General features: G+C 46.1%; 16 non-coding genes and 4 pseudogenes across 16 annotated transcripts; all 20 read right to left on the bottom strand.

Moving 5' to 3' along the window:
- Positions 1-821: 821 nt before the first annotated feature.
- Positions 822-1,012, bottom strand: LOC141232808 (U2 spliceosomal RNA). The gene has a single exon (XR_012298986.1). It is a non-coding gene; the product is annotated as a U2 spliceosomal RNA (small nuclear RNA).
- A 1,109-nt stretch (positions 1,013-2,121) lies between these two features.
- Positions 2,122-2,312, bottom strand: LOC141232807 (U2 spliceosomal RNA). Its single transcript, XR_012298985.1, has one exon. It is a non-coding gene; the product is annotated as a U2 spliceosomal RNA (small nuclear RNA).
- Positions 2,313-3,427: 1,115 nt separating this feature from the next.
- LOC141232439 (U2 spliceosomal RNA) lies at positions 3,428-3,618 on the bottom strand. Its single transcript, XR_012298689.1, has one exon. It is a non-coding gene; the product is annotated as a U2 spliceosomal RNA (small nuclear RNA).
- A 1,115-nt stretch (positions 3,619-4,733) lies between these two features.
- LOC141232501 (U2 spliceosomal RNA) lies at positions 4,734-4,917 on the bottom strand. Its single transcript, XR_012298748.1, has one exon. It is a non-coding gene; the product is annotated as a U2 spliceosomal RNA (small nuclear RNA).
- A 791-nt stretch (positions 4,918-5,708) lies between these two features.
- On the bottom strand, positions 5,709-5,800 carry LOC141232598 (U2 spliceosomal RNA; annotated as a pseudogene).
- Positions 5,801-6,915: 1,115 nt separating this feature from the next.
- LOC141232806 (U2 spliceosomal RNA) lies at positions 6,916-7,106 on the bottom strand. The gene has a single exon (XR_012298984.1). It is a non-coding gene; the product is annotated as a U2 spliceosomal RNA (small nuclear RNA).
- A 1,115-nt stretch (positions 7,107-8,221) lies between these two features.
- LOC141232805 (U2 spliceosomal RNA) lies at positions 8,222-8,412 on the bottom strand. Its single transcript, XR_012298983.1, has one exon. It is a non-coding gene; the product is annotated as a U2 spliceosomal RNA (small nuclear RNA).
- A 1,115-nt stretch (positions 8,413-9,527) lies between these two features.
- LOC141232804 (U2 spliceosomal RNA) lies at positions 9,528-9,718 on the bottom strand. Its single transcript, XR_012298982.1, has one exon. It is a non-coding gene; the product is annotated as a U2 spliceosomal RNA (small nuclear RNA).
- Positions 9,719-10,827: 1,109 nt separating this feature from the next.
- Positions 10,828-11,018, bottom strand: LOC141232803 (U2 spliceosomal RNA). Its single transcript, XR_012298981.1, has one exon. It is a non-coding gene; the product is annotated as a U2 spliceosomal RNA (small nuclear RNA).
- Positions 11,019-12,133: 1,115 nt separating this feature from the next.
- Positions 12,134-12,324, bottom strand: LOC141232438 (U2 spliceosomal RNA). The gene has a single exon (XR_012298688.1). It is a non-coding gene; the product is annotated as a U2 spliceosomal RNA (small nuclear RNA).
- Positions 12,325-13,439: 1,115 nt separating this feature from the next.
- On the bottom strand, positions 13,440-13,623 carry LOC141232500 (U2 spliceosomal RNA). Its single transcript, XR_012298747.1, has one exon. It is a non-coding gene; the product is annotated as a U2 spliceosomal RNA (small nuclear RNA).
- A 791-nt stretch (positions 13,624-14,414) lies between these two features.
- Positions 14,415-14,506, bottom strand: LOC141232597 (U2 spliceosomal RNA; annotated as a pseudogene).
- Positions 14,507-15,621: 1,115 nt separating this feature from the next.
- On the bottom strand, positions 15,622-15,812 carry LOC141232802 (U2 spliceosomal RNA). The gene has a single exon (XR_012298980.1). It is a non-coding gene; the product is annotated as a U2 spliceosomal RNA (small nuclear RNA).
- Positions 15,813-16,927: 1,115 nt separating this feature from the next.
- Positions 16,928-17,111, bottom strand: LOC141232499 (U2 spliceosomal RNA). Its single transcript, XR_012298746.1, has one exon. It is a non-coding gene; the product is annotated as a U2 spliceosomal RNA (small nuclear RNA).
- A 791-nt stretch (positions 17,112-17,902) lies between these two features.
- On the bottom strand, positions 17,903-17,994 carry LOC141232596 (U2 spliceosomal RNA; annotated as a pseudogene).
- Positions 17,995-19,109: 1,115 nt separating this feature from the next.
- On the bottom strand, positions 19,110-19,300 carry LOC141232801 (U2 spliceosomal RNA). Its single transcript, XR_012298979.1, has one exon. It is a non-coding gene; the product is annotated as a U2 spliceosomal RNA (small nuclear RNA).
- A 1,115-nt stretch (positions 19,301-20,415) lies between these two features.
- LOC141232800 (U2 spliceosomal RNA) lies at positions 20,416-20,606 on the bottom strand. The gene has a single exon (XR_012298978.1). It is a non-coding gene; the product is annotated as a U2 spliceosomal RNA (small nuclear RNA).
- Positions 20,607-21,721: 1,115 nt separating this feature from the next.
- Positions 21,722-21,912, bottom strand: LOC141232798 (U2 spliceosomal RNA). Its single transcript, XR_012298976.1, has one exon. It is a non-coding gene; the product is annotated as a U2 spliceosomal RNA (small nuclear RNA).
- A 1,115-nt stretch (positions 21,913-23,027) lies between these two features.
- Positions 23,028-23,211, bottom strand: LOC141232498 (U2 spliceosomal RNA). Its single transcript, XR_012298745.1, has one exon. It is a non-coding gene; the product is annotated as a U2 spliceosomal RNA (small nuclear RNA).
- A 791-nt stretch (positions 23,212-24,002) lies between these two features.
- Positions 24,003-24,094, bottom strand: LOC141232595 (U2 spliceosomal RNA; annotated as a pseudogene).
- Between the last annotated feature and the right edge of the window lie 643 nt (positions 24,095-24,737).

The raw sequence follows: 24,737 nt of genomic DNA, 5'->3' as shown, positions 1-24,737 counted from the left end.
AGCAGGAGGGCTCCTGATTACATACCTCTCCTGCTGCTGCTGCTGCTGGCTGTCCAGCAGCAGACTGAAGGTGGCTGCTGCTGTGCACAGGTATATAAAGGCTCAGAGCCTATTATGACACGCGCAGCCAGCGTTCCATTGCCACATTCCATCTACTGCAGGCAGGATACCTGGCTGGCTGAATGTCGCTGAGAAGCTCACAGAGACCGCCATAAGCAACAGTTTAACAGAATGCCACAGACTAATCAACCAAACTTTTTGGGTTGGGTTCTCTTTTATAGTCTGCAGGCATTAAATGAAAGAAGTCAGTGTTCCAGCAGAAGGAGACAACGTTTCAGAAAAGGCATTGTAGCAAACCAAAAAAGAAATTTTAAGCGCAGCAGAGTAACCAGCGCACATACCTGTTAGCTCAGGTGAGTTTAAAAGGCTGCTGTTGATAACAAGGGCATTTGCTAAATAGATGGTGTGTGTGCAACAATATACTGAAAGGTCAATTATATTGTGCAGCTTATCTCACCACCTGTAGTTATTTAGGTGAAAGCTCCAAAATGCTTGCCTAATATGTCTGTTTATCCAAAAGGAAGTAAAAAGGGAGAGCTAGAAAGATAGCATTGCATCACATTACATGGCAATGCAATGCACAGTTGCTGAAGTTGAACCAAAATGAGCTTGTAATCTGGCTTCTGCAACTTTGAACATGAAAAATCCAATGAGGAGAAGAAAAGCAAAGCCAAAGAGTCCATCCCCAAATCCGACAAACAAGCAAAATGAACAAAAAACATTGAATTCAATTCTTTCTGATTTTAGAAACTGCATTAAAGAAGGGGTGCACCGGTCCTGGAGATACTGCAATACCAGGTCAATGCGTGGAGTGGACAGAGCAAGCTCTTTTTCCATCTCCCTGTTCTAAAAATCCATTTAATATATGGTCCCCAGATAGGGGACGTATCAGATATTAAACTGATAAGAACAGATACTACACTTGATCTTAGCCAAAAGGCCGAGAAGCGATAACCAGAATTGGTTTCAAACTACGGAGCCACCCAAGGATCCTGAAAAGTCCATTTGTGGAGATGAGCTCCTGGACTCCCGTTAAGAAGACATGTTGTCAACCTCTAGATCCCTTACATGCCTGCACTTTTCGGCTTGCTGCTGCTGCAATCCACGCGTTTTAGATCTGCATAACTCCACCTCTTTAAACACAGCACCTTCACCCCCTGCTGTTCCCACCCGCCTCAACACCGTTGGAAGGGAGGAGAACCAATTAAGGCGGGGGGTGGGGTGGAACGAGCAGCTGTCTACCCTTAGCAGGAGGGCTCCTGATTACATACCTCTCCTGCTGCTGCTGGCTGTCCAGCAGCAGACTGAAGGTGGCTGCTGCTGTGCACAGGTATATAAAGGCTCAGAGCCTATTATGACACGCGCAGCCAGCGTTCCATTGCCCCATTCCATCTACTGCAGGCAGGATACCTGGCTGGCTGAATGTCGCTGAGAAGCTCACAGAGACCGCCATAAGCAACAGTTTAACAGAATGCCACAGACTAATCAACCAAACTTTTTGGGTTGGGTTCTCTTTTATAGTCTGCAGGCATTAAATGAAAGAAGTCAGTGTTCCAGCAGAAGGAGACAACGTTTCAGAAAAGGCATTGTAGCAAACCAAAAAAGAAATTTTAAGCGCAGCAGAGTAACCAGCGCACATACCTGTTAGCTCAGGTGAGTTTAAAAGGCTGCTGTTGATAACAAGGGCATTTGCTAAATAGATGGTGTGTGTGCAACAATATACTGAAAGGTCAATTATATTGTGCAGCTTATCTCACCACCTGTAGTTATTTAGGTGAAAGCTCCAAAATGCTTGCCTAATATGTCTGTTTATCCAAAAGGAAGTAAAAAGGGAGAGCTAGAAAGATAGCATTGCATCACATTACATGGCAATGCAATGCACAGTTGCTGAAGTTGAACCAAAATGAGCTTGTAATCTGGCTTCTGCAACTTTGAACATGAAAAATCGAATGAGGAGAAGAAAAGCAAAGCCAAAGAGTCCATCCCCAAATCCGACAAACAAGCAAAATGAACAAAAAACATTGAATTCAATTCTTTCTGATTTTAGAAACTGCATTAAATAAGGGGTGCACCGGTCCTGGAGATACTGCAATACCAGGTCAATGCGTGGAGTGGACAGAGCAAGCTCTTTTTCCATCTCCCTGTTCTAAAAATCCATTTAATATATGGTCCCCAGATAGGGGACGTATCAGATATTAAACTGATAAGAACAGATACTACACTTGATCTTAGCCAAAAGGCCGAGAAGCGATAACCAGAATTGGTTTCAAACTACGGAGCCACCCAAGGATCCTGAAAAGTCCATTTGTGGAGATGAGCTCCTGGACTCCCGTTAAGAAGACATGTTGTCAACCTCTAGATCCCTTACATGCCTGCACTTTTCGGCTTGCTGCTGCTGCAATCCACGCATTTTAGATCTGCATAACTCCACCTCTTTAAACACAGCACCTTCACCCCCTGCTGTTCCCACCCGCCTCAACACCGTTGGAAGGGAGGAGAACCAATTAAGGCGGGGGGTGGGGTGGAACGAGCAGCTGTCTACCCTTAGCAGGAGGGCTCCTGATTACATACCTCTCCTGCTGCTGCTGCTGCTGGCTGTCCAGCAGCAGACTGAAGGTGGCTGCTGCTGTGCACAGGTATATAAAGGCTCAGAGCCTATTATGACACGCGCAGCCAGCGTTCCATTGCCACATTCCATCTACTGCAGGCAGGATACCTGGCTGGCTGAATGTCGCTGAGAAGCTCACAGAGACCGCCATAAGCAACAGTTTAACAGAATGCCACAGACTAATCAACCAAACTTTTTGGGTTGGGTTCTCTTTTATAGTCTGCAGGTATTAAATGAAAGAAGTCAGTGTTCCAGCAGAAGGAGACAACGTTTCAGAAAAGGCATTGTAGCAAACCAAAAAAGACATTTTATGCGCAGCAGAGTAACCAGCGCACATACCTGTTAGCTCAGGTGAGTTTAAAAGGCTGCTGTTGATAACAAGGGCATTTGCTAAATAGATGGTGTGTGTGCAACAATATACTGAAAGGTCAATTATATTGTGCAGCTTATCTCACCACCTGTAGTTATTTAGGTGAAAGCTCCAAAATGCTTGCCTAATATGTCTGTTTATCCAAAAGGAAGTAAAAAGGGAGAGCTAGAAAGATAGCATTGCATCACATTACATGGCAATGCAATGCACAGTTGCTGAAGTTGAACCAAAATGAGCTTGTAATCTGGCTTCTGCAACTTTGAACATGAAAAATCCAATGAGGAGAAGAAAAGCAAAGCCAAAGAGTCCATCCCCAAATCCGACAAACAAGCAAAATGAACAAAAAACATTGAATTCAATTCTTTCTGATTTTAGAAACTGCATTAAAGAAGGGGTGCACCGGTCCTGGAGATACTGCAATACCAGGTCAATGCGTGGAGTGGACAGAGCAAGCTCTTTTTCCATCTCCCTGTTCTAAAAATCCATTTAATATATGGTCCCCAGATAGGGGACGAATCAGATATTAAACTGATAAGAACAGATACTACACTTGATCTTAGCCAAAAGGCCGAGAAGCGATAACCAGAATTGGTTTCAAACTACGGAGCCACCCAAGGATCCTGAAAAGTCCATTTGTGGAGATGAGCTCCTGGACTCCCGTTAAGAAGACATGTTGTCAACCTCTAGATCCCTTACATGCCTGCACTTTTCGGCTTGCTGCTGCTGCAATCCACGCGTTTTAGATCTGCATAACTCCACCTCTTTAAACACAGCACCTTCACCCCCTGCTGTTCCCACCCGCCTCAACACCGTTGGAAGGGAGGAGAACCAATTAAGGCGGGGGGTGGGGTGGAACGAGCAGCTGTCTACCCTTAGCAGGAGGGCTCCTGATTACATACCTCTCCTGCTGCTGCTGCTGCTGGCTGTCCAGCAGCAGACTGAAGGTGGCTGCTGCTGTGCACAGGTATATAAAGGCTCAGAGCCTATTATGACACGCGCAGCCAGCGTTCCATTGCCACATTCCATCTACTGCAGGCAGGATACCTGGCTGGCTGAATGTCGCTGAGAAGCTCACAGAGACCGCCATAAGCAACAGTTTAACAGAATGCCACAGACTAATCAACCAAACTTTTTGGGTTGGGTTCTCTTTTATAGTCTGCAGGCATTAAATGAAAGAAGTCAGTGTTCCAGCAGAAGGAGACAACGTTTCAGAAAAGGCATTGTAGCAAACCAAAAAAGAAATTTTAAGCGCAGCAGAGTAACCAGCGCACATACCTGTTAGCTCAGGTGAGTTTAAAAGGCTGCTGTTGATAACAAGGGCATTTGCTAAATAGATGGTGTGTGTGCAACAATATACTGAAAGGTCAATTATATTGTGCAGCTTATCTCACCACCTGTAGTTATTTAGGTGAAAGCTCCAAAATGCTTGCCTAATATGTCTGTTTATCCAAAAGGAAGTAAAAAGGGAGAGCTAGAAAGATAGCATTGCATCACATTACATGGCAATGCAATGCACAGTTGCTGAAGTTGAACCAAAATGAGCTTGTAATCTGGCTTCTGCAACTTTGAACATGAAAAATCCAATGAGGAGAAGAAAAGCAAAGCCAAAGAGTCCATCCCCAAATCCGACAAACAAGCAAAATGAACAAAAAACATTGAATTCAATTCTTTCTGATTTTAGAAACTGCATTAAAGAAGGGGTGCACCGGTCCTGGAGATACTGCAATACCAGGTCAATGCGTGGAGTGGACAGAGCAAGCTCTTTTTCCATCTCCCTGTTCTAAAAATCCATTTAATATATGGTCCCCAGATAGGGGACGTATCAGATATTAAACTGATAAGAACAGATTTTTTTTTTTTATCGAAAGCCCGAATTCGTGTACAAAACCCGAGTGCGCTTAAAAAAGTGACAAGTGCCACAAAAAAAGTGCACTAGGATGCTGGTCTTCTTGAAACCCTCTCCAAAAGGAGAAGGGTCCCCCAAACCATTCCCCGTCCCTCCGAGCCAGAAGGCCACAGCGAGGAACAGGGACAAATAGCCACCTCCAGCCGGAGCCAGAGGCGACCCAATCTTACCCCCAGCACCTGCCCGAGTTCTCACCCGAGCAAGGCACTGGGAGCCAAAGACTGTGCTCCCCTCCCGGAAGAGGGGAGCCAACAACGCTCTCCTCCAGAAAGAGGAGAGCCAGGGGGGTTCAGGGGGGAGCGGAACCTGATGGCCACACACTCCCCCCCTAGACCTGCCAAGAGAGGAACCCGTAAGGGAACCGCATCCCGACAAAATCCTAGTAAGGACGTGGACACACGTGAAAAAGTGGACACACAGTGACAAAAAAATTAAATAAATAGTGAAGGTTTCACAGTATAATACTGCCCGGACCTTCGACCGGGAATTGAAAAATTCCCCATCCTAAGGCCAGAAGGCCCGGAATAAGGGTGTGTGTGAAGAAAGAAATATTGAAGTGCTAGTGCAAATGTGCCTTAAACTCAAGTGGGGTTCCCAATCCCAGTGAGTTGAGGCACCCCAGGGTCACCACTCCTGGGGCACTTCACACTTCGGGCTTTCGATCTTCCCCGACCCAATGGCGTCGATCCTGGGGGGCCATGCTTTCCACCAGATGACTATATTAGCCACCTGGCGTACTAACAAGCGCCTAAACCCCAGTGTGCATAATGTATCAATCTACTAGGGCGGCCAACATCCAAAACCGCCTTTTCGAAAGATACTACACTTGATCTTAGCCAAAAGGCCGAGAAGCGATAACCAGAATTGGTTTCAAACTACGGAGCCACCCAAGGATCCTGAAAAGTCCATTTGTGGAGATGAGCTCCTGGACTCCCGTTAAGAAGACATGTTGTCAACCTCTAGATCCCTTACATGCCTGCACTTTTCGGCTTGCTGCTGCTGCAATCCACGCGTTTTAGATCTGCATAACTCCACCTCTTTAAACACAGCACCTTCACCCCCTGCTGTTCCCACCCGCCTCAACACCATTGGAAGGGAGGAGAACCAATTAAGGCGGGGGGTGGGGTGGAACGAGCAGCTGTCTACCCTTAGCAGGAGGGCTCCTGATTACATACCTCTCCTGCTGCTGCTGCTGCTGGCTGTCCAGCAGCAGACTGAAGGTGGCTGCTGCTGTGCACAGGTATATAAAGGCTCAGAGCCTATTATGACACGCGCAGCCAGCGTTCCATTGCCACATTCCATCTACTGCAGGCAGGATACCTGGCTGGCTGAATGTCGCTGAGAAGCTCACAGAGACCGCCATAAGCAACAGTTTAACAGAATGCCACAGACTAATCAACCAAACTTTTTGGGTTGGGTTCTCTTTTATAGTCTGCAGGCATTAAATGAAAGAAGTCAGTGTTCCAGCAGAAGGAGACAACGTTTCAGAAAAGGCATTGTAGCAAACCAAAAAAGAAATTTTAAGCGCAGCAGAGTAACCAGCGCACATACCTGTTAGCTCAGGTGAGTTTAAAAGGCTGCTGTTGATAACAAGGGCATTTGCTAAATAGATGGTGTGTGTGCAACAATATACTGAAAGGTCAATTATATTGTGCAGCTTATCTCACCACCTGTAGTTATTTAGGTGAAAGCTCCAAAATGCTTGCCTAATATGTCTGTTTATCCAAAAGGAAGTAAAAAGGGAGAGCTAGAAAGATAGCATTGCATCACATTACATGGCAATGCAATGCACAGTTGCTGAAGTTGAACCAAAATGAGCTTGTAATCTGGCTTCTGCAACTTTGAACATGAAAAATCCAATGAGGAGAAGAAAAGCAAAGCCAAAGAGTCCATCCCCAAATCCGACAAACAAGCAAAATGAACAAAAAACATTGAATTCAATTCTTTCTGATTTTAGAAACTGCATTAAAGAAGGGGTGCACCGGTCCTGGAGATACTGCAATACCAGGTCAATGCGTGGAGTGGACAGAGCAAGCTCTTTTTCCATCTCCCTGTTCTAAAAATCCATTTAATATATGGTCCCCAGATAGGGGACGTATCAGATATTAAACTGATAAGAACAGATACTACACTTGATCTTAGCCAAAAGGCCGAGAAGCGATAACCAGAATTGGTTTCAAACTACGGAGCCACCCAAGGATCCTGAAAAGTCCATTTGTGGAGATGAGCTCCTGGACTCCCGTTAAGAAGACATGTTGTCAACCTCTAGATCCCTTACATGCCTGCACTTTTCGGCTTGCTGCTGCTGCAATCCACGCGTTTTAGATCTGCATAACTCCACCTCTTTAAACACAGCACCTTCACCCCCTGCTGTTCCCACCCGCCTCAACACCGTTGGAAGGGAGGAGAACCAATTAAGGCGGGGGGTGGGGTGGAACGAGCAGCTGTCTACCCTTAGCAGGAGGGCTCCTGATTACATACCTCTCCTGCTGCTGCTGCTGCTGGCTGTCCAGCAGCAGACTGAAGGTGGCTGCTGCTGTGCACAGGTATATAAAGGCTCAGAGCCTATTATGACACGCGCAGCCAGCGTTCCATTGCCACATTCCATCTACTGCAGGCAGGATACCTGGCTGGCTGAATGTCGCTGAGAAGCTCACAGAGACCGCCATAAGCAACAGTTTAACAGAATGCCACAGACTAATCAACCAAACTTTTTGGGTTGGGTTCTCTTTTATAGTCTGCAGGCATTAAATGAAAGAAGTCAGTGTTCCAGCAGAAGGAGACAACGTTTCAGAAAAGGCATTGTAGCAAACCAAAAAAGAAATTTTAAGCGCAGCAGAGTAACCAGCGCACATACCTGTTAGCTCAGGTGAGTTTAAAAGGCTGCTGTTGATAACAAGGGCATTTGCTAAATAGATGGTGTGTGTGCAACAATATACTGAAAGGTCAATTATATTGTGCAGCTTATCTCACCACCTGTAGTTATTTAGGTGAAAGCTCCAAAATGCTTGCCTAATATGTCTGTTTATCCAAAAGGAAGTAAAAAGGGAGAGCTAGAAAGATAGCATTGCATCACATTACATGGCAATGCAATGCACAGTTGCTGAAGTTGAACCAAAATGAGCTTGTAATCTGGCTTCTGCAACTTTGAACATGAAAAATCCAATGAGGAGAAGAAAAGCAAAGCCAAAGAGTCCATCCCCAAATCCGACAAACAAGCAAAATGAACAAAAAACTTTGAATTCAATTCTTTCTGATTTTAGAAACTGCATTAAAGAAGGGGTGCACCGGTCCTGGAGATACTGCAATACCAGGTCAATGCGTGGAGTGGACAGAGCAAGCTCTTTTTCCATCTCCCTGTTCTAAAAATCCATTTAATATATGGTCCCCAGATAGGGGACGTATCAGATATTAAACTGATAAGAACAGATACTACACTTGATCTTAGCCAAAAGGCCGAGAAGCGATAACCAGAATTGGTTTCAAACTACGGAGCCACCCAAGGATCCTGAAAAGTCCATTTGTGGAGATGAGCTCCTGGACTCCCGTTAAGAAGACATGTTGTCAACCTCTAGATCCCTTACATGCCTGCACTTTTCGGCTTGCTGCTGCTGCAATCCACGCGTTTTAGATCTGCATAACTCCACCTCTTTAAACACAGCACCTTCACCCCCTGCTGTTCCCACCCGCCTCAACACCGTTGGAAGGGAGGAGAACCAATTAAGGCGGGGGGTGGGGTGGAACGAGCAGCTGTCTACCCTTAGCAGGAGGGCTCCTGATTACATACCTCTCCTGCTGCTGCTGCTGCTGGCTGTCCAGCAGCAGACTGAAGGTGGCTGCTGCTGTGCACAGGTATATAAAGGCTCAGAGCCTATTATGACACGCGCAGCCAGCGTTCCATTGCCACATTCCATCTACTGCAGGCAGGATACCTGGCTGGCTGAATGTCGCTGAGAAGCTCACAGAGACCGCCATAAGCAACAGTTTAACAGAATGCCACAGACTAATCAACCAAACTTTTTGGGTTGGGTTCTCTTTTATAGTCTGCAGGCATTAAATGAAAGAAGTCAGTGTTCCAGCAGAAGGAGACAACGTTTCAGAAAAGGCATTGTAGCAAACCAAAAAAGAAATTTTAAGCGCAGCAGAGTAACCAGCGCACATACCTGTTAGCTCAGGTGAGTTTAAAAGGCTGCTGTTGATAACAAGGGCATTTGCTAAATAGATGGTGTGTGTGCAACAATATACTGAAAGGTCAATTATATTGTGCAGCTTATCTCACCACCTGTAGTTATTTAGGTGAAAGCTCCAAAATGCTTGCCTAATATGTCTGTTTATCCAAAAGGAAGTAAAAAGGGAGAGCTAGAAAGATAGCATTGCATCACATTACATGGCAATGCAATGCACAGTTGCTGAAGTTGAACCAAAATGAGCTTGTAATCTGGCTTCTGCAACTTTGAACATGAAAAATCCAATGAGGAGAAGAAAAGCAAAGCCAAAGAGTCCATCCCCAAATCCGACAAACAAGCAAAATGAACAAAAAACATTGAATTCAATTCTTTCTGATTTTAGAAACTGCATTAAAGAAGGGGTGCACCGGTCCTGGAGATACTGCAATACCAGGTCAATGCGTGGAGTGGACAGAGCAAGCTCTTTTTCCATCTCCCTGTTCTAAAAATCCATTTAATATATGGTCCCCAGATAGGGGACGTATCAGATATTAAACTGATAAGAACAGATACTACACTTGATCTTAGCCAAAAGGCCGAGAAGCGATAACCAGAATTGGTTTCAAACTACGGAGCCACCCAAGGATCCTGAAAAGTCCATTTGTGGAGATGAGCTCCTGGACTCCCGTTAAGAAGACATGTTGTCAACCTCTAGATCCCTTACATGCCTGCACTTTTCGGCTTGCTGCTGCTGCAATCCACGCGTTTTAGATCTGCATAACTCCACCTCTTTAAACACAGCACCTTCACCCCCTGCTGTTCCCACCCGCCTCAACACCGTTGGAAGGGAGGAGAACCAATTAAGGCGGGGGGTGGGGTGGAACGAGCAGCTGTCTACCCTTAGCAGGAGGGCTCCTGATTACATACCTCTCCTGCTGCTGCTGGCTGTCCAGCAGCAGACTGAAGGTGGCTGCTGCTGTGCACAGGTATATAAAGGCTCAGAGCCTATTATGACACGCGCAGCCAGCGTTCCATTGCCCCATTCCATCTACTGCAGGCAGGATACCTGGCTGGCTGAATGTCGCTGAGAAGCTCACAGAGACCGCCATAAGCAACAGTTTAACAGAATGCCACAGACTAATCAACCAAACTTTTTGGGTTGGGTTCTCTTTTATAGTCTGCAGGCATTAAATGAAAGAAGTCAGTGTTCCAGCAGAAGGAGACAACGTTTCAGAAAAGGCATTGTAGCAAACCAAAAAAGAAATTTTAAGCGCAGCAGAGTAACCAGCGCACATACCTGTTAGCTCAGGTGAGTTTAAAAGGCTGCTGTTGATAACAAGGGCATTTGCTAAATAGATGGTGTGTGTGCAACAATATACTGAAAGGTCAATTATATTGTGCAGCTTATCTCACCACCTGTAGTTATTTAGGTGAAAGCTCCAAAATGCTTGCCTAATATGTCTGTTTATCCAAAAGGAAGTAAAAAGGGAGAGCTAGAAAGATAGCATTGCATCACATTACATGGCAATGCAATGCACAGTTGCTGAAGTTGAACCAAAATGAGCTTGTAATCTGGCTTCTGCAACTTTGAACATGAAAAATCGAATGAGGAGAAGAAAAGCAAAGCCAAAGAGTCCATCCCCAAATCCGACAAACAAGCAAAATGAACAAAAAACATTGAATTCAATTCTTTCTGATTTTAGAAACTGCATTAAATAAGGGGTGCACCGGTCCTGGAGATACTGCAATACCAGGTCAATGCGTGGAGTGGACAGAGCAAGCTCTTTTTCCATCTCCCTGTTCTAAAAATCCATTTAATATATGGTCCCCAGATAGGGGACGTATCAGATATTAAACTGATAAGAACAGATACTACACTTGATCTTAGCCAAAAGGCCGAGAAGCGATAACCAGAATTGGTTTCAAACTACGGAGCCACCCAAGGATCCTGAAAAGTCCATTTGTGGAGATGAGCTCCTGGACTCCCGTTAAGAAGACATGTTGTCAACCTCTAGATCCCTTACATGCCTGCACTTTTCGGCTTGCTGCTGCTGCAATCCACGCATTTTAGATCTGCATAACTCCACCTCTTTAAACACAGCACCTTCACCCCCTGCTGTTCCCACCCGCCTCAACACCGTTGGAAGGGAGGAGAACCAATTAAGGCGGGGGGTGGGGTGGAACGAGCAGCTGTCTACCCTTAGCAGGAGGGCTCCTGATTACATACCTCTCCTGCTGCTGCTGCTGCTGGCTGTCCAGCAGCAGACTGAAGGTGGCTGCTGCTGTGCACAGGTATATAAAGGCTCAGAGCCTATTATGACACGCGCAGCCAGCGTTCCATTGCCACATTCCATCTACTGCAGGCAGGATACCTGGCTGGCTGAATGTCGCTGAGAAGCTCACAGAGACCGCCATAAGCAACAGTTTAACAGAATGCCACAGACTAATCAACCAAACTTTTTGGGTTGGGTTCTCTTTTATAGTCTGCAGGTATTAAATGAAAGAAGTCAGTGTTCCAGCAGAAGGAGACAACGTTTCAGAAAAGGCATTGTAGCAAACCAAAAAAGACATTTTATGCGCAGCAGAGTAACCAGCGCACATACCTGTTAGCTCAGGTGAGTTTAAAAGGCTGCTGTTGATAACAAGGGCATTTGCTAAATAGATGGTGTGTGTGCAACAATATACTGAAAGGTCAATTATATTGTGCAGCTTATCTCACCACCTGTAGTTATTTAGGTGAAAGCTCCAAAATGCTTGCCTAATATGTCTGTTTATCCAAAAGGAAGTAAAAAGGGAGAGCTAGAAAGATAGCATTGCATCACATTACATGGCAATGCAATGCACAGTTGCTGAAGTTGAACCAAAATGAGCTTGTAATCTGGCTTCTGCAACTTTGAACATGAAAAATCCAATGAGGAGAAGAAAAGCAAAGCCAAAGAGTCCATCCCCAAATCCGACAAACAAGCAAAATGAACAAAAAACATTGAATTCAATTCTTTCTGATTTTAGAAACTGCATTAAAGAAGGGGTGCACCGGTCCTGGAGATACTGCAATACCAGGTCAATGCGTGGAGTGGACAGAGCAAGCTCTTTTTCCATCTCCCTGTTCTAAAAATCCATTTAATATATGGTCCCCAGATAGGGGACGAATCAGATATTAAACTGATAAGAACAGATACTACACTTGATCTTAGCCAAAAGGCCGAGAAGCGATAACCAGAATTGGTTTCAAACTACGGAGCCACCCAAGGATCCTGAAAAGTCCATTTGTGGAGATGAGCTCCTGGACTCCCGTTAAGAAGACATGTTGTCAACCTCTAGATCCCTTACATGCCTGCACTTTTCGGCTTGCTGCTGCTGCAATCCACGCGTTTTAGATCTGCATAACTCCACCTCTTTAAACACAGCACCTTCACCCCCTGCTGTTCCCACCCGCCTCAACACCGTTGGAAGGGAGGAGAACCAATTAAGGCGGGGGGTGGGGTGGAACGAGCAGCTGTCTACCCTTAGCAGGAGGGCTCCTGATTACATACCTCTCCTGCTGCTGCTGCTGCTGGCTGTCCAGCAGCAGACTGAAGGTGGCTGCTGCTGTGCACAGGTATATAAAGGCTCAGAGCCTATTATGACACGCGCAGCCAGCGTTCCATTGCCACATTCCATCTACTGCAGGCAGGATACCTGGCTGGCTGAATGTCGCTGAGAAGCTCACAGAGACCGCCATAAGCAACAGTTTAACAGAATGCCACAGACTAATCAACCAAACTTTTTGGGTTGGGTTCTCTTTTATAGTCTGCAGGCATTAAATGAAAGAAGTCAGTGTTCCAGCAGAAGGAGACAACGTTTCAGAAAAGGCATTGTAGCAAACCAAAAAAGAAATTTTAAGCGCAGCAGAGTAACCAGCGCACATACCTGTTAGCTCAGGTGAGTTTAAAAGGCTGCTGTTGATAACAAGGGCATTTGCTAAATAGATGGTGTGTGTGCAACAATATACTGAAAGGTCAATTATATTGTGCAGCTTATCTCACCACCTGTAGTTATTTAGGTGAAAGCTCCAAAATGCTTGCCTAATATGTCTGTTTATCCAAAAGGAAGTAAAAAGGGAGAGCTAGAAAGATAGCATTGCATCACATTACATGGCAATGCAATGCACAGTTGCTGAAGTTGAACCAAAATGAGCTTGTAATCTGGCTTCTGCAACTTTGAACATGAAAAATCCAATGAGGAGAAGAAAAGCAAAGCCAAAGAGTCCATCCCCAAATCCGACAAACAAGCAAAATGAACAAAAAACATTGAATTCAATTCTTTCTGATTTTAGAAACTGCATTAAAGAAGGGGTGCACCGGTCCTGGAGATACTGCAATACCAGGTCAATGCGTGGAGTGGACAGAGCAAGCTCTTTTTCCATCTCCCTGTTCTAAAAATCCATTTAATATATGGTCCCCAGATAGGGGACGTATCAGATATTAAACTGATAAGAACAGATTTTTTTTTTTTATCGAAAGCCCGAATTCGTGTACAAAACCCGAGTGCGCTTAAAAAAGTGACAAGTGCCACAAAAAAAGTGCACTAGGATGCTGGTCTTCTTGAAACCCTCTCCAAAAGGAGAAGGGTCCCCCAAACCATTCCCCGTCCCTCCGAGCCAGAAGGCCACAGCGAGGAACAGGGACAAATAGCCACCTCCAGCCGGAGCCAGAGGCGACCCAATCTTACCCCCAGCACCTGCCCGAGTTCTCACCCGAGCAAGGCACTGGGAGCCAAAGACTGTGCTCCCCTCCCGGAAGAGGGGAGCCAACAACGCTCTCCTCCAGAAAGAGGAGAGCCAGGGGGGTTCAGGGGGGAGCGGAACCTGATGGCCACACACTCCCCCCCTAGACCTGCCAAGAGAGGAACCCGTAAGGGAACCGCATCCCGACAAAATCCTAGTAAGGACGTGGACACACGTGAAAAAGTGGACACACAGTGACAAAAAAATTAAATAAATAGTGAAGGTTTCACAGTATAATACTGCCCGGACCTTCGACCGGGAATTGAAAAATTCCCCATCCTAAGGCCAGAAGGCCCGGAATAAGGGTGTGTGTGAAGAAAGAAATATTGAAGTGCTAGTGCAAATGTGCCTTAAACTCAAGTGGGGTTCCCAATCCCAGTGAGTTGAGGCACCCCAGGGTCACCACTCCTGGGGCACTTCACACTTCGGGCTTTCGATCTTCCCCGACCCAATGGCGTCGATCCTGGGGGGCCATGCTTTCCACCAGATGACTATATTAGCCACCTGGCGTACTAACAAGCGCCTAAACCCCAGTGTGCATAATGTATCAATCTACTAGGGCGGCCAACATCCAAAACCGCCTTTTCGAAAGATACTACACTTGATCTTAGCCAAAAGGCCGAGAAGCGATAACCAGAATTGGTTTCAAACTACGGAGCCACCCAAGGATCCTGAAAAGTCCATTTGTGGAGATGAGCTCCTGGACTCCCGTTAAGAAGACATGTTGTCAACCTCTAGATCCCTTACATGCCTGCACTTTTCGGCTTGCTGCTGCTGCAATCCACGCGTTTTAGATCTGCATAACTCCACCTCTTTAAACACAGCACCTTCACCCCCTGCTGTTCCCACCCGCCTCAACACCATTGGAAGGGAGGAGAACCAATTAAGGCGGGGGGTGGGGTGGAACGAGCAGCTGTCTACCCTTAGCAGGAGGGCTCCTGATTACATACCTCTCCTGCTGCTGCTGCTGCTGGCTGTCCAGCAGCAGACTGAAGGTGGCTGCTGCTGTGCACAGGTATATAAAGGCTCAGAGCCTATTATGACACGCGCAGCCAGCGTTCCATTGCCACATTCCATCTACTGCAGGCAGGATACCTGGCTGGCTGAATGTCGCTGAGAAGCTCACAGAGACCGCCATAAGCAACAGTTTAACAGAATGCCACAGACTAATCAACCAAACTTTTTGGGTTGGGTTCTCTTTTATAGTCTGCAGGCATTAAATGAAAGAAGTCAGTGTTCCAGCAGAAGGAGACAACGTTTCAGAAAAGGCATTGTAGCAAACCAAAAAAGAAATTTTAAGCGCAGCAGAGTAACCAGCGCACATACCTGTTAGCTCAGGTGAGTTTAAAAGGCTGCTGTTGATAACAAGGGCATTTGCTAAATAGATGGTGTGTGTGCAACAATATACTGAAAGGTCAATTATATTGTGCAGCTTATCTCACCACCTGTAGTTATTTAGGTGAAAGCTCCAAAATGCTTGCCTAATATGTCTGTTTATCCAAAAGGAAGTAAAAAGGGAGAGCTAGAAAGATAGCATTGCATCACATTACATGGCAATGCAATGCACAGTTGCTGAAGTTGAACCAAAATGAGCTTGTAATCTGGCTTCTGCAACTTTGAACATGAAAAATCCAATGAGGAGAAGAAAAGCAAAGCCAAAGAGTCCATCCCCAAATCCGACAAACAAGCAAAATGAACAAAAAACATTGAATTCAATTCTTTCTGATTTTAGAAACTGCATTAAAGAAGGGGTGCACCGGTCCTGGAGATACTGCAATACCAGGTCAATGCGTGGAGTGGACAGAGCAAGCTCTTTTTCCATCTCCCTGTTCTAAAAATCCATTTAATATATGGTCCCCAGATAGGGGACGTATCAGATATTAAACTGATAAGAACAGATACTACACTTGATCTTAGCCAAAAGGCCGAGAAGCGATAACCAGAATTGGTTTCAAACTACGGAGCCACCCAAGGATCCTGAAAAGTCCATTTGTGGAGATGAGCTCCTGGACTCCCGTTAAGAAGACATGTTGTCAACCTCTAGATCCCTTACATGCCTGCACTTTTCGGCTTGCTGCTGCTGCAATCCACGCGTTTTAGATCTGCATAACTCCACCTCTTTAAACACAGCACCTTCACCCCCTGCTGTTCCCACCCGCCTCAACACCGTTGGAAGGGAGGAGAACCAATTAAGGCGGGGGGTGGGGTGGAACGAGCAGCTGTCTACCCTTAGCAGGAGGGCTCCTGATTACATACCTCTCCTGCTGCTGCTGCTGCTGGCTGTCCAGCAGCAGACTGAAGGTGGCTGCTGCTGTGCACAGGTATATAAAGGCTCAGAGCCTATTATGACACGCGCAGCCAGCGTTCCATTGCCACATTCCATCTACTGCAGGCAGGATACCTGGCTGGCTGAATGTCGCTGAGAAGCTCACAGAGACCGCCATAAGCAACAGTTTAACAGAATGCCACAGACTAATCAACCAAACTTTTTGGGTTGGGTTCTCTTTTATAGTCTGCAGGCATTAAATGAAAGAAGTCAGTGTTCCAGCAGAAGGAGACAACGTTTCAGAAAAGGCATTGTAGCAAACCAAAAAAGAAATTTTAAGCGCAGCAGAGTAACCAGCGCACATACCTGTTAGCTCAGGTGAGTTTAAAAGGCTGCTGTTGATAACAAGGGCATTTGCTAAATAGATGGTGTGTGTGCAACAATATACTGAAAGGTCAATTATATTGTGCAGCTTATCTCACCACCTGTAGTTATTTAGGTGAAAGCTCCAAAATGCTTGCCTAATATGTCTGTTTATCCAAAAGGAAGTAAAAAGGGAGAGCTAGAAAGATAGCATTGCATCACATTACATGGCAATGCAATGCACAGTTGCTGAAGTTGAACCAAAATGAGCTTGTAATCTGGCTTGTGCAACTTTGAACATGAAAAATCCAATGAGGAGAAGAAAAGCAAAGCCAAAGAGTCCATCCCCAAATCCGACAAACAAGCAAAATGAACAAAAAACATTGAATTCAATTCTTTCTGATTTTAGAAACTGCATTAAAGAAGGGGTGCACCGGTCCTGGAGATACTGCAATACCAGGTCAATGCGTGGAGTGGACAGAGCAAGCTCTTTTTCCATCTCCCTGTTCTAAAAATCCATTTAATATATGGTCCCCAGATAGGGGACGTATCAGATATTAAACTGATAAGAACAGATTTTTTTTTTTTATCGAAAGCCCGAATTCGTGTACAAAACCCGAGTGCGCTTAAAAAAGTGACAAGTGCCACAAAAAAAGTGCACTAGGATGCTGGTCTTCTTGAAACCCTCTCCAAAAGGAGAAGGGTCCCCCAAACCATTCCCCGTCCCTCCGAGCCAGAAGGCCACAGCGAGGAACAGGGACAAATAGCCACCTCCAGCCGGAGCCAGAGGCGACCCAATCTTACCCCCAGCACCTGCCCGAGTTCTCACCCGAGCAAGGCACTGGGAGCCAAAGACTGTGCTCCCCTCCCGGAAGAGGGGAGCCAACAACGCTCTCCTCCAGAAAGAGGAGAGCCAGGGGGGTTCAGGGGGGAGCGGAACCTGATGGCCACACACTCCCCCCCTAGACCTGCCAAGAGAGGAACCCGTAAGGGAACCGCATCCCGACAAAATCCTAGTAAGGACGTGGACACACGTGAAAAAGTGGACACACAGTGACAAAAAAATTAAATAAATAGTGAAGGTTTCACAGTATAATACTGCCCGGACCTTCGACCGGGAATTGAAAAATTCCCCATCCTAAGGCCAGAAGGCCCGGAATAAGGGTGTGTGTGAAGAAAGAAATATTGAAGTGCTAGTGCAAATGTGCCTTAAACTCAAGTGGGGTTCCCAATCCCAGTGAGTTGAGGCACCCCAGGGTCACCACTCCTGGGGCACTTCACACTTCGGGCTTTCGATCTTCCCCGACCCAATGGCGTCGATCCTGGGGGGCCATGCTTTCCACCAGATGACTATATTAGCCACCTGGCGTACTAACAAGCGCCTAAACCCCAGTGTGCATAATGTATCAATCTACTAGGGCGGCCAACATCCAAAACCGCCTTTTCGAAAGATACTACACTTGATCTTAGCCAAAAGGCCGAGAAGCGATAACCAGAATTGGTTTCAAACTACGGAGCCACCCAAGGATCCTGAAAAGTCCATTTGTGGAGATGAGCTCCTGGACTCCCGTTAAGAAGACATGTTGTCAACCTCTAGATCCCTTACATGCCTGCACTTTTCGGCTTGCTGCTGCTGCAATCCACGCGTTTTAGATCTGCATAACTCCACCTCTTTAAACACAGCACCTTCACCCCCTGCTGTTCCCACCCGCCTCAACACCGTTGGAAGGGAGGAGAACCAATTAAGGCGGGGGGTGGGGTGGAACGAGCAGCTGTCTACCCTTAGCAGGAGGGCTCCTGATTACATACCTCTCCTGCTGCTGCTGCTGCTGGCTGTCCAGCAGCAGACTGAAGGTGGCTGCTGCTGTGCACAGGTATATAAAGGCTCAGAGCCTATTATGACACGCGCAGCCAGCGTTCCATTGCCACATTCCATCTACTGCAGGCAGGATACCTGGCTGGCTGAATGTCGCTGAGAAGCTCACAGAGACCGCCATAAGCAACAGTTTAACAGAATGCCACAGACTAATCAACCAAACTTTTTGGGTTGGGTTCTCTTTTATAGTCTGCAGGCATTAAATGAAAGAAGTCAGTGTTCCAGCAGAAGGAGACAACGTTTCAGAAAAGGCATTGTAGCAAACCAAAAAAGACATTTTAAGCGCAGCAGAGTAACCAGCGCACATACCTGTTAGCTCAGGTGAGTTTAAAAGGCTGCTGTTGATAACAAGGGCATTTGCTAAATAGATGGTGTGTGTGCAACAATATACTGAAAGGTCAATTATATTGTGCAGCTTATCTCACCACCTGTAGTTATTTAGGTGAAAGCTCCAAAATGCTTGCCTAATATGTCTGTTTATCCAAAAGGAAGTAAAAAGGGAGAGCTAGAAAGATAGCATTGCATCACATTACATGGCAATGCAATGCACAGTTGCTGAAGTTGAACCAAAATGAGCTTGTAATCTGGCTTCTGCAACTTTGAACATGAAAAATCCAATGAGGAGAAGAAAAGCAAAGCCAAAGAGTCCATCCCCAAATCCGACAAACAAGCAAAATGAACAAAAAACATTGAATTCAATTCTTTCTGATTTTAGAAACTGCATTAAAGAAGGGGTGCACCGGTCCTGGAGATACTGCAATACCAGGTCAATGCGTGGAGTGGACAGAGCAAGCTCTTTTTCCATCTCCCTGTTCTAAAAATCCATTTAATATATGGTCCCCAGATAGGGGACGTATCAGATATTAAACTGATAAGAACAGATACTACACTTGATCTTAGCCAAAAGGCCGAGAAGCGATAACCAGAATTGGTTTCAAACTACGGAGCCACCCAAGGATCCTGAAAAGTCCATTTGTGGAGATGAGCTCCTGGACTCCCGTTAAGAAGACATGTTGTCAACCTCTAGATCCCTTACATGCCTGCACTTTTCGGCTTGCTGCTGCTGCAATCCACGCGTTTTAGATCTGCATAACTCCACCTCTTTAAACACAGCACCTTCACCCCCTGCTGTTCCCACCCGCCTCAACACCGTTGGAAGGGAGGAGAACCAATTAAGGCGGAGGGTGGGGTGGAACGAGCAGCTGTCTACCCTTAGCAGGAGGGCTCCTGATTACATACCTCTCCTGCTGCTGCTGCTGCTGGCTGTCCAGCAGCAGACTGAAGGTGGCTGCTGCTGTGCACAGGTATATAAAGGCTCAGAGCCTATTATGACACGCGCAGCCAGCGTTCCATTGCCACATTCCATCTACTGCAGGCAGGATACCTGGCTGGCTGAATGTCGCTGAGAAGCTCACAGAGACCGCCATAAGCAACAGTTTAACAGAATGCCACAGACTAATCAACCAAACTTTTTGGGTTGGGTTCTCTTTTATAGTCTGCAGGCATTAAATGAAAGAAGTCAGTGTTCCAGCAGAAGGAGACAACGTTTCAGAAAAGGCATTGTAGCAAACCAAAAAAGAAATTTTAAGCGCAGCAGAGTAACCAGCGCACATACCTGTTAGCTCAGGTGAGTTTAAAAGGCTGCTGTTGATAACAAGGGCATTTGCTAAATAGATGGTGTGTGTGCAACAATATACTGAAAGGTCAATTATATTGTGCAGCTTATCTCACCACCTGTAGTTATTTAGGTGAAAGCTCCAAAATGCTTGCCTAATATGTCTGTTTATCCAAAAGGAAGTAAAAAGGGAGAGCTAGAAAGATAGCATTGCATCACATTACATGGCAATGCAATGCACAGTTGCTGAAGTTGAACCAAAATGAGCTTGTAATCTGGCTTCTGCAACTTTGAACATGAAAAATCCAATGAGGAGAAGAAAAGCAAAGCCAAAGAGTCCATCCCCAAATCCGACAAACAAGCAAAATGAACAAAAAACATTGAATTCAATTCTTTCTGATTTTAGAAACTGCATTAAAGAAGGGGTGCACCGGTCCTGGAGATACTGCAATACCAGGTCAATGCGTGGAGTGGACAGAGCAAGCTCTTTTTCCATCTCCCTGTTCTAAAAATCCATTTAATATATGGTCCCCAGATAGGGGACGTATCAGATATTAAACTGATAAGAACAGATACTACACTTGATCTTAGCCAAAAGGCCGAGAAGCGATAACCAGAATTGGTTTCAAACTACGGAGCCACCCAAGGATCCTGAAAAGTCCATTTGTGGAGATGAGCTCCTGGACTCCCGTTAAGAAGACATGTTGTCAACCTCTAGATCCCTTACATGCCTGCACTTTTCGGCTTGCTGCTGCTGCAATCCACGCGTTTTAGATCTGCATAACTCCACGTCTTTAAACACAGCACCTTCACCCCCTGCTGTTCCCACCCGCCTCAACACCGTTGGAAGGGAGGAGAACCAATTAAGGCGGGGGGTGGGGTGGAACGAGCAGCTGTCTACCCTTAGCAGAAGGGCTCCTGATTACATACCTCTCCTGCTGCTGCTGCTGCTGGCTGTCCAGCAGCAGACTGAAGGTGGCTGCTGCTGTGCACAGGTATATAAAGGCTCAGAGCCTATTATGACACGCGCAGCCAGCGTTCCATTGCCACATTCCATCTACTGCAGGCAGGATACCTGGCTGGCTGAATGTCGCTGAGAAGCTCACAGAGACCGCCATAAGCAACAGTTTAACAGAATGCCACAGACTAATCAACCAAACTTTTTGGGTTGGGTTCTCTTTTATAGTCTGCAGGCATTAAATGAAAGAAGTCAGTGTTCCAGCAGAAGGAGACAACGTTTCAGAAAAGGCATTGTAGCAAACCAAAAAAGACATTTTAAGCGCAGCAGAGTAACCAGCGCACATACCTGTTAGCTCAGGTGAGTTTAAAAGGCTGCTGTTGATAACAAGGGCATTTGCTAAATAGATGGTGTGTGTGCAACAATATACTGAAAGGTCAATTATATTGTGCAGCTTATCTCACCACCTGTAGTTATTTAGGTGAAAGCTCCAAAATGCTTGCCTAATATGTCTGTTTATCCAAAAGGAAGTAAAAAGGGAGAGCTAGAAAGATAGCATTGCATCACATTACATGGCAATGCAATGCACAGTTGCTGAAGTTGAACCAAAATGAGCTTGTAATCTGGCTTCTGCAACTTTGAACATGAAAAATCCAATGAGGAGAAGAAAAGCAAAGCCAAAGAGTCCATCCCCAAATCCGACAAACAAGCAAAATGAACAAAAAACATTGAATTCAATTCTTTCTGATTTTAGAAACTGCATTAAAGAAGGGGTGCACCGGTCCTGGAGATACTGCAATACCAGGTCAATGCGTGGAGTGGACAGAGCAAGCTCTTTTTCCATCTCCCTGTTCTAAAAATCCATTTAATATATGGTCCCCAGATAGGGGACGTATCAGATATTAAACTGATAAGAACAGATACTACACTTGATCTTAGCCAAAAGGCCGAGAAGCGATAACCAGAATTGGTTTCAAACTACGGAGCCACCCAAGGATCCTGAAAAGTCCATTTGTGGAGATGAGCTCCTGGACTCCCGTTAAGAAGACATGTTGTCAACCTCTAGATCCCTTACATGCCTGCACTTTTCGGCTTGCTGCTGCTGCAATCCACGCGTTTTAGATCTGCATAACTCCACCTCTTTAAACACAGCACCTTCACCCCCTGCTGTTCCCACCCGCCTCAACACCGTTGGAAGGGAGGAGAACCAATTAAGGCGGGGGGTGGGGTGGAACGAGCAGCTGTCTACCCTTAGCAGGAGGGCTCCTGATTACATACCTCTCCTGCTGCTGCTGCTGCTGGCTGTCCAGCAGCAGACTGAAGGTGGCTGCTGCTGTGCACAGGTATATAAAGGCTCAGAGCCTATTATGACACGCGCAGCCAGCGTTCCATTGCCACATTCCATCTACTGCAGGCAGGATACCTGGCTGGCTGAATGTCGCTGAGAAGCTCACAGAGACCGCCATAAGCAACAGTTTAACAGAATGCCACAGACTAATCAACCAAACTTTTTGGGTTGGGTTCTCTTTTATAGTCTGCAGGCATTAAATGAAAGAAGTCAGTGTTCCAGCAGAAGGAGACAACGTTTCAGAAAAGGCATTGTAGCAAACCAAAAAAGACATTTTAAGCGCAGCAGAGTAACCAGCGCACATACCTGTTAGCTCAGGTGAGTTTAAAAGGCTGCTGTTGATAACAAGGGCATTTGCTAAATAGATGGTGTGTGTGCAACAATATACTGAAAGGTCAATTATATTGTGCAGCTTATCTCACCACCTGTAGTTATTTAGGTGAAAGCTCCAAAATGCTTGCCTAATATGTCTGTTTATCCAAAAGGAAGTAAAAAGGGAGAGCTAGAAAGATAGCATTGCATCACATTACATGGCAATGCAATGCACAGTTGCTGAAGTTGAACCAAAATGAGCTTGTAATCTGGCTTCTGCAACTTTGAACATGAAAAATCCAATGAGGAGAAGAAAAGCAAAGCCAAAGAGTCCATCCCCAAATCCGACAAACAAGCAAAATGAACAAAAAACATTGAATTCAATTCTTTCTGATTTTAGAAACTGCATTAAAGAAGGGGTGCACCGGTCCTGGAGATACTGCAATACCAGGTCAATGCGTGGAGTGGACAGAGCAAGCTCTTTTTCCATCTCCCTGTTCTAAAAATCCATTTAATATATGGTCCCCAGATAGGGGACGTATCAGATATTAAACTGATAAGAACAGATTTTTTTTTTTTATCGAAAGCCCGAATTCGTGTACAAAACCCGAGTGCGCTTAAAAAAGTGACAAGTGCCACAAAAAAAGTGCACTAGGATGCTGGTCTTCTTGAAACCCTCTCCAAAAGGAGAAGGGTCCCCCAAACCATTCCCCGTCCCTCCGAGCCAGAAGGCCACAGCGAGGAACAGGGACAAATAGCCACCTCCAGCCGGAGCCAGAGGCGACCCAATCTTACCCCCAGCACCTGCCCGAGTTCTCACCCGAGCAAGGCACTGGGAGCCAAAGACTGTGCTCCCCTCCCGGAAGAGGGGAGCCAACAACGCTCTCCTCCAGAAAGAGGAGAGCCAGGGGGGTTCAGGGGGGAGCGGAACCTGATGGCCACACACTCCCCCCCTAGACCTGCCAAGAGAGGAACCCGTAAGGGAACCGCATCCCGACAAAATCCTAGTAAGGACGTGGACACACGTGAAAAAGTGGACACACAGTGACAAAAAAATTAAATAAATAGTGAAGGTTTCACAGTATAATACTGCCCGGACCTTCGACCGGGAATTGAAAAATTCCCCATCCTAAGGCCAGAAGGCCCGGAATAAGGGTGTGTGTGAAGAAAGAAATATTGAAGTGCTAGTGCAAATGTGCCTTAAACTCAAGTGGGGTTCCCAATCCCAGTGAGTTGAGGCACCCCAGGGTCACCACTCCTGGGGCACTTCACACTTCGGGCTTTCGATCTTCCCCGACCCAATGGCGTCGATCCTGGGGGGCCATGCTTTCCACCAGATGACTATATTAGCCACCTGGCGTACTAACAAGCGCCTAAACCCCAGTGTGCATAATGTATCAATCTACTAGGGCGGCCAACATCCAAAACCGCCTTTTCGAAAGATACTACACTTGATCTTAGCCAAAAGGCCGAGAAGCGATAACCAGAATTGGTTTCAAACTACGGAGCCACCCAAGGATCCTGAAAAGTCCATTTGTGGAGATGAGCTCCTGGACTCCCGTTAAGAAGACATGTTGTCAACCTCTAGATCCCTTACATGCCTGCACTTTTCGGCTTGCTGCTGCTGCAATCCACGCGTTTTAGATCTGCATAACTCCACCTCTTTAAACACAGCACCTTCACCCCCTGCTGTTCCCACCCGCCTCAACACCGTTGGAAGGGAGGAGAACCAATTAAGGCGGGGGGTGGGGTGGAACGAGCAGCTGTCTACCCTTAGCAGGAGGGCTCCTGATTACATACCTCTCCTGCTGCTGCTGCTGCTGGCTGTCCAGCAGCAGACTGAAGGTGGCTGCTGCTGTGCACAGGTATATAAAGGCTCAGAGCCTATTATGACACGCGCAGCCAGCGTTCCATTGCCACATTCCATCTACTGCAGGCAGGATACCTGGCTGGCTGAATGTCGCTGAGAAGCTCACAGAGACCGCCATAAGCAACAGTTTAACAGAATGCCACAGACTAATCAACCAAACTTTTTGGGTTGGGTTCTCTTTTATAGTCTGCAGGCATTAAATGAAAGAAGTCAGTGTTCCAGCAGAAGGAGACAACGTTTCAGAAAAGGCATTG

The sequence above is a fragment of the Phyllobates terribilis genome, unplaced genomic scaffold (genome assembly GCF_046119375.1).
Source record: "Phyllobates terribilis strain yellow unplaced genomic scaffold, ASM4611937v1 Scaffold_540__1_contigs__length_1147954, whole genome shotgun sequence".
Taxonomy (NCBI): Eukaryota; Metazoa; Chordata; class Amphibia; order Anura; family Dendrobatidae; genus Phyllobates; species Phyllobates terribilis.
Note: the sequence above shows the minus strand (reverse complement) of the source record. Positions and strands in the feature narration are given on the sequence as shown.